General features: G+C 42.4%; 1 pseudogene across 1 annotated transcript; it reads left to right on the forward strand.

Annotated features, from left to right (window-relative positions):
• Positions 1-4,546: 4,546 nt before the first annotated feature.
• Positions 4,547-5,838, forward strand: LOC103600091 (annotated as a pseudogene). The gene is made up of 2 exons (XR_551363.1): positions 4,547-5,244; positions 5,816-5,838. The product of XR_551363.1 is annotated as a high mobility group protein B1-like (transcript).
• The last annotated feature ends 2,229 nt before the right edge of the window (positions 5,839-8,067 follow it).

Below are 8,067 nucleotides of genomic sequence, written 5' to 3' on the forward strand. Positions count from 1 at the left end.
TGGGGAAAGGCCCTTGCTGCTTCTCCCATGAGGTAGACAAACAGCCGGGATATTACCCTTGTCCTGGTCTCTCTTCACACCCAGCCACAGAGTAAATACAAACAGTTTGCTCAACCTTGAAACACACATCATCATACCGCACACATGCATGTGCCTTCAGATTAGTGGCTTGGAAAGGTCAAGGAGGGATGATGCTGTAGTATCGCCTGTTCTTTTAGCCAAAATGCATTTAAGGCACGCCCCCCCACCCACATGTGGCAGCCGTGGAAGGTCCCTTTCTGCCCCAGTCCCTGACACCTGCCTTCCCCTTCTGCCCCTGTATCTGGAGCCAGTTCTCTCCTGCAGCTCTCTGGGGAGAGTCAGCTGGGGACCCGGCCCCTCACCATATTCCAGCACCCAGGCTGGGCCTCACTCTCAGGACCCCAGACCCCCTTCAGGACACCTCTCCACGGATTAGGTGAGGAGCTTTGGGGGGCACCCAGGGCATGCCAGGAGCCTCCTTTCGTTCCAACCAGAGAGGCTTCTCACCCTCTAGAACTAGGACTAGCTTTTAGAGGCCACTCTTCTCCACATTTCGTAAGAAAAATGACTGTGTGCAAGAAATAAAATCGAGCCACCATCTCAGGAGGAAAGCCTTGGTCACTGGTCTATTGTCATCTGTGGGGCTGGGACTCAGGGGCCCTTTCATTCTGGATACTTGTGCCTTTTAGTTTGAGAAAATTGTCCTGAACAATTTCATTGATTATTTCCTCTCCTGTTTTCTCCTCTTTCTGGGATGACTTTTTTTTTTTTTTTAAATTGGGCCTCCGGGGCTGGACCTCATTTCTTGTCTTTTTCCTCCTATGCCCTCGCTTCACCCCTTTGCTCTGCTTTCTGGGAGAGTTCTTCAATTTCATGTTCTAGTCCTTCTGTTGAGTGTTTCAACTTTTATTCTCAAGAGCTGTTTTTTGTTTGTAGAATGTTCCTTTCCTACACCATCTGTTTCTTGTTTCATAGGTGGAGATAATGTCCCTTTCAGGATTTTTACAAGAATAATTTTTTTCCTCCCTGTGCATAGACAGTTTCCTCAGCTTATTTCTTTGTTTGTATTTCAGTATCTGAGATCCTTGTCTGCTCCTACTGAAGCGTGAGGTGCTAAAATGGTCACTGGAAGCTCTGAACACGTAGGAAGAATTTTTGGAAAACTCGCAACCATGACTGCATCTTTAGGTCTTTATTTGGGGACTGGTAGGATTCCAAAAGGCATTTTCGTATACAATTTTTTTTTCTTTTTTTTTTTACTAACTTCTGTTTTAGAGCTTGGCCACAGGCACAAGCCTCTGGCCCAAATGCCTTTAACAAACATTTGAGAGCAGGTGCACATAGAACATAATTAGTGGTTTCTAAAACTCATATTTCTGTCGTGCCCACTCTAAGGTTGAAAGATGCCCCCAGAATGTAGGACCAGCACCAGGTGGGTCTGACTGCACCTGCTTTGGTATTTCTGGGGCAGTGAGTGAAATCACCCCAGCAACATTAGGGGTAGGAAGCAGCCTTACTTCTGCATCACTCAGACGAGAATGTGATGTGTCCTTCGTGGTATCAGGATAAGTGGCGGGGAGCTGGTACTCTGTGCCAGCTGGGTTTTCCTCACTGATGGCCTCATTGGGAACCCCCAGAGTGAGGCGCACGGGATTCACAGCTCTCTCCCCTGATGAAGCTTCATTCATTCACGATCTGGATCTAGTTTAAAATGTCCGATCTCTTCCTTTCTGACCATCCTGTTTCTGCCCTTCTGGGAAACTTCTGATCACTTCTGTCTCTTGTGATATAGTATGTCAGAAACAGCAGCCTTGATATTCTCCTGAGTCAGTCTCTCCTCAACTGACTCACGGTTCTCACTGTTTGCAACTCCAATCTGAAAGTGCTACAGGTTGCCTGAAGGCTTTGGAAGGCACCACCCAAACCAAACATTTAATATGAAATCTTAGCCCCCAGGAGGAGAGAGTATATTATTGTTATTATTTATTACATTTGAAGTGTTCCATCTCTGAGCCTCCGGGTATTCATAAAACAATGACCCCATTTAAGCTCCCACCGATACTGCTCAGCGTTCTGAGTCAGCACAGTTAGAAGCCAGCTGTGGAACAAGAGAGGAGTGGATGGAGTCTCCAATAATGCCCAGAATGCTTGATTTCCAAAGAGAGGGATTTTAATCTGCAGGACCTGCCATAGGACTTGTCCTGTCATGGAGCAGCCCCAGTGCACTCTTAGGTGGAATTAATAGCCATTTAGTGACAAAAATTCTTTGCTTGGCCAAACTTTAATCAGACTTCTGAGTCTTCTACTGGGCCTATCTGTGCACTTCCTTATAAAATCCAGTTTTAGCAGAGAACCCGGTTAAGTCAGTTTAGCAAGAACCCCTCACCTTTGATATCTGATCAGGCTTCTCATCCTCCACAATCTCCCACGTGATGTCTTATCACCCTGGCCTGTCCTCAGCAAGAATCCTGTTAGGTCAGTTTAGCCAGAATCTCCCTTACCCCTGATGTTTCCTCTTAGAAATTTTCCATCTATGGCCCCCTCATACCCTTCCTGGGCTATAAATTCCCACTTGTCCATGCTGCATTCAGAGCTGAGCCCAATCTCTCTGCCCCTCTGCAAGACCCTGTGCAGTGGTCTCTATACCTATCGCAATCGTCCTTCCTATGTTTTCATGAGTAGCACCGATAATCTCTTCTTTAACACTAGACCCAGAACAAGGGACGTGCCTCATTCCACAACATTACTAGAAGCTCTGGAGTCAAGTCCTGGAGGCACAGAGCTGGCTGAGTCTGGCCACTGCCTCAGACATGTCCACTGACTCCTGGGGGAAGAGGCAACACAGCACCAGCATGCTGGGGTCAGGAGCAGGTTGGTTACTGGAGGTCAGCATGGTGTCCTAGGGTATGTGGCACCTCAGGGGGCAGTCCTCCTCCCCTACCATCTAGGCCAGACTCAGAGCACTGTGCTCAGGGGTTCTTGGCCTTATACTATAAAGAAGGACATGGACAAACAGAGACACGTTCAGAGGAGGAGCCCGGAGGCTGAGGGGCTTGTCCCCATGGCCTATGTGTAATCCTTGAAGGACTGTACTTATTTTGGCTGGAAGGAAAAGGCTGAAAGGGGCAAGAGTGAGAGAGAAGAGCATCATTGAAAGAAATTAAAGAGGACTAAATAAATAGAAAGATACCCCATGCTTATGGATTGGAAAACTTAACATTGTTAAGATTGCAATACTTCCCAAATTGGTCTACAGATTCAATGTAATCTCTGTCAAAATCAGGATGAATTTTTACAGAAATTGACAAACTAACCCTAAAATTCACACAGAAATTCAAGGGACCCAGCCCAATATTGACAAAGAAGAACAAAGTTGGAGGACTCACAGCTCCCAATTTCAAAACTTACTACAAAGCGACTATAATCAAGACAGTATGGTGCTGGCATAAGGACAGACATATAGGTCAATGGAATAGAACTGAGAATCCATAAATAAGCTCATATATGTATGAACAACTGGTTTTCCCCTAGGGTGCCAAGACAATTCAATGGGGAAAAATACTCTTCAGCACATAGTGAGACAATTGAATAGCCACATGCAAAAGAATGAAGTTGAACTCCTACCTCACATAAAACAATTCAAAATGGATCAAAGATTTTTAAACATAAGAGCTAAAACTATAAAACTGTAAGAAGAAAACTCTCAGGTATAAATCTTTGTGATCCTGGATTAGTCAATGGCTTCTTAAAGATAACACCAAAAGCACAAGAGAAAAAAGGAAAAAATAGACAAATAAAACTTCATCAAATTTAAGTTTTTTCTATGTCACAGGACACTATCAAGAAAGTAAAAAGACAACCCACAGAATGAGATAAAATATTTGTAAATCCTATATTTTATAAAGATCTAGTATCCAGAATATGTAAAGAACACTTACAACTCAACAATAAAAATCTGCCTAGAAGTAGATGAGAGCATGCCTGGGGTCTTAGGCCCAAGCCAAGGGCAGCATTCCCCACTCAGAAGCTGCAAGGAGCATGCTGAAAACAGCACTTCTGTGCAGGTGGTCCACTACAGCCACAGCCACTAAGCGGCCCAATGCCACAGCAGTAGCTACAGCCACCATGCAGGTGGCCTGTCAGACACCCAACTGCACTGACACAAGGAGAGTCACCGGTGGAGACTGGAAAAAGAAGAAAACGTCTCTCTCCTCTAAGCCCACTCCAGAGTAGTAGAAGAAGCAACTGCTCCACCAAATGACCAGACATCAATGTAGAGATACTAGAAATACAAACGCCCAAGAAAATATGACACCACCAAAAGAACACAGTCATTCTCCAACACCAGACCCTATAGAGCAGGGAACACTTGAAATGACTGAAAAGAAACAATCTTAAGGAAACTAACTGAGATATGAAAAGACTCAGTTAGACAACATAATAAAACAAGAAAAAAATGTCCAGTATATGAAAGAGGAAATTTACAAAGAGATTAATACCTTAAACAAGAAAGTAGTAGAGTACATTGAGCTCCATAGAGACAGCGCTGGGGCATGTGAGAGCTGGACGGGCACTGGGTGACTCTGTGCCTCGCTGAGGAAAAATAACTAAACATGGGCAAAGGAGATCCTAAGAAGCCAAGAGGCAAAGTGTCATCATATGCATTCTTTGTGCAAACTTGCCAGGAGGAGCACAAGAAGAAGCACCCAGATGCTTCAGTCAACTTCTCAGAGTTTTCTAAGAAGTGCTCGGAGAAGTGGAAGACCATTTCTGCTAAAGAGAAAGGAAAATTTGAAGACATGGCAAAGGCAGACAAGGCCCATTATGAAAAAGAACTAAAAAGCTATATCCCTCCTAAAGGGGAAATGAAAAGGAAGTTCAAGGATCCCAATGCACCCAAGAGTCCTCCTTCAGCCTTTTTCTTGTTCTGTTCTGAGTATCTCCCCAAAATCAAAGGAGAACATCCTGGCCTATCCATTGGCGATGCTGCAAAGACACTGGGAGAGATGTGGAACTGCACTGCTGCAGATGACAAGCAGCCTTATGAAAACAAGGCTGCTAAGCTGAAGGAAAAACACGAGAAGGATATTGCTGCATACTGAGCTAAAGGAAAGCCTGATGCAGCAAAAAAGGGAGTTTTCAAGGCTGAAAAAAGCTAGAAAAAGAAGGAAGAGGAGGAAGACAAAGAAAACGAAGAGGAAGATGATGATGATGAACAAATTGGTTCTAGCACAGTTTTTTTCTTGTCTATAAAGTGTTTAACCCCCCATACACAACTCAATCCTTTTAAAGAAAAAAATTGAAATGTAAGGCTCTGTAAGATTTGTTTTTAAACTGTACAGTGTCTTTTTTTGTATAGTTAATGTGTGTCTTTAGATAGCCCTGTCCTGGTGGTATTTTCAATAGCCACTAACCTTGCCTGGTACAGTATGTGGGTTATAAATTGGTGTGGAAATTTAAAGCAGGTTCTTGCTGGCACACAGCACAAAACAGTTATATATGGAGATGGTAGTTTTTTCATTTTCAGTTGTCTCTGATGCAGCTTATACAAAAATAATTGTTTTGTTAACTGAATATCATTCTGTAATTGCAAAAAAAAGTTGTAGCTGTTTTGTTGACATTCTGAATGCTTCTAAGTAAATACAATTTAAAAAAAAAGAATGTAGCAGAACTCATGGAACTGAAAGATTCATTCAATGGAATAAAAAACACAACTGAGAGCTTAAGCAGCAGGCTAGAACAAGCAAAAGAAAGAATTTCTGATCTTGAATGTAGTCTTTTCAAAATAATGCAGAAAGACAAAAAAAAAAAGAAGAAGAAAAGAGAAACAGAATTTAAAAAATGAAGAAAACCTGAGCATTAGAAGACAACCTTAAGCACACAAACATTTGAATCATGGGTGTTCCAGAAGGGGAGGAGAAAGGAAAAGGCATGGAAAACCTATTCAATGAGATAACAACATAAAACTTCCCAGATATAGGGAGAGACATGGACCTTCAGATCCAGGAGTCTCAAAGATCCCCAAACAAATTCAACCCAAAAAGAACCTCTCCAAGACACATTATAGCCAAACTGGCAAAGCTCAAAGACAAAGAGAGAATCTTAAAAGAAGCAGGAGAAAAGCATCAAGTCACCTATAAGGGAGCCTCGATCAGACTAACAGCAGACTTCTCAACAGAAACTCTACAGGCCAGAAGAAAATGGAATGATGTATTCAAAATACAAAAAGAAAAATACTTCCAACGAAGAATGCTATTATACCCAGCAAGGCTATCCTTCAGAAATGAGGGGAAAATAGTGTATTTTCCAGACAAACAAGAACTGTGGGAGTTCACCACCACAAGACCAACCCTATAAGAAATCCCCAAGGAAGTCCTGCACCTGGAATCTGAAAAACAATAATCACTACCACAAATACACAAGAAAGTACAAAACCCACTGGTAGAACAAAAATGCAAATGAGAAAGATAAAGAAACTAAATCTTTTTTTTTTTTTTTTAAAGATGACCAGTAACGGGATCTTAACACTTGACTTGGTGTTGTTAGCACCAAGCTCTCCCAAATGAGCCACGGGCCAGCCCAGAAAGAAACTAAATCTCACCACCACAAAAATGACCATGTAATAATGCCTCTCCTTTATTTCTGATTTTAGTAATTTCAGTCTTCTCTCTTTTTTTATTGGTCATTTAGATAAAGGTTTGCAAATTTTATTGGTCTTTTTGTAAAGAATCAACTTTGGTTTTGTTGATTTTTTCTATTGCTTTTTAATTCTCTAGTTCATATATTTCTGTTGTAATCTTTGTTATTTCCTACTTATATTTGCTTTTGGTTAAAAAAAAAGAGGTGGTATATATATACAATGGAATACTATTCAGCTATAAAAAATGAAATCCTGTCATTTGCAGCAACTTGGATGGAACTGGACACCACCATGTTGAATAAACTAAGCCAGGTACAGAAAGACAAATACCACACGATTCAACTCGCATGTAGAACCTAAAAAATAAAGTGGTTCTCATAGAAGTAGAGAGTAGAGCAATGGTCACCAGAGGATGGGAGGGGAGGAGGTGCTGAGGGGGGGAACAGAGGAGAGGAAGAGGTGGATTAATGAGTATAAAGTTACAGGTAGATAGGAAGAATAAGTTCTGGTGTTGTAGGCTGACTGTAGATCACAATATTATATTATGTATTTCTTTTTCTTTTTTTTTTTTTTTCCGTGTCCGGCAACGGATCACAACCCTCAGTGTCGCCCCTGTACCGGACCGGGACCGGCAACGGGATCACAACCCTCGGTGTTGCTCCCGCGCCTCGCTCAGCCAGTGAGCGGGAACCAGTCTGTATGTGGGATCCGAACCCTCGATGGGAGCGCCGCTGCGCTTCCCAAGCGGCGCACTAACGCAGTGCGCCACCGGGCCAGCCCCTGTTATGTATTTCTAAATAGCTAGAAAAGAGGATCTTGNCTCCCGCGCCTCGCTCAGCCAGTGAGTGGGAACCAGTCTGTATGTGGGATCCGAACCCTCGATGGGAGTGCCGCTGCGCTTCCCAAGCGGCGCACTAACGCAGTGCGCCACCGGGCCGGCCCCTATTATGTATTTCTAAATAGCTAGAAAAGAGGATCTTGAATGTAATCTCTACAAAGAAAAGATAAATGTTTAGGTGTTGGATATGCTATTAACAATAAGTGAATCATTGTACAATATATGCATGAACTGAAGCAATACACTGTACCGTACAATTATGTACGATTAAAAATAAAAAAAGAAAGGTATGAAAAGAAAAAAAAAACAATAAAAAACAAGTAAGCCAATTTAAAAATTGTCAAAGAATTTGAATACACGTCTCCAAAGGAGATCTACAAATAGTCAATAAGCACATGAAAAGATGTTCGATTAGTCAGTAGTGAAATGCAAATAAAAACCACCATGAGATACCACTTCATGCCCACTAAATGCACATAATCAAAACGATGGACGGTGACAAGCATTGGAGAGGATATAGGGAAATTAAAACCTTTATACATTGCTGCTGGGCTGTAAAATGGCATAG

Source organism: Galeopterus variegatus, unplaced genomic scaffold (assembly GCF_000696425.1).
Source record: "Galeopterus variegatus unplaced genomic scaffold, G_variegatus-3.0.2 Scaffold3225, whole genome shotgun sequence".
In the NCBI taxonomy this organism is placed as follows: domain Eukaryota; kingdom Metazoa; phylum Chordata; class Mammalia; order Dermoptera; family Cynocephalidae; genus Galeopterus; species Galeopterus variegatus.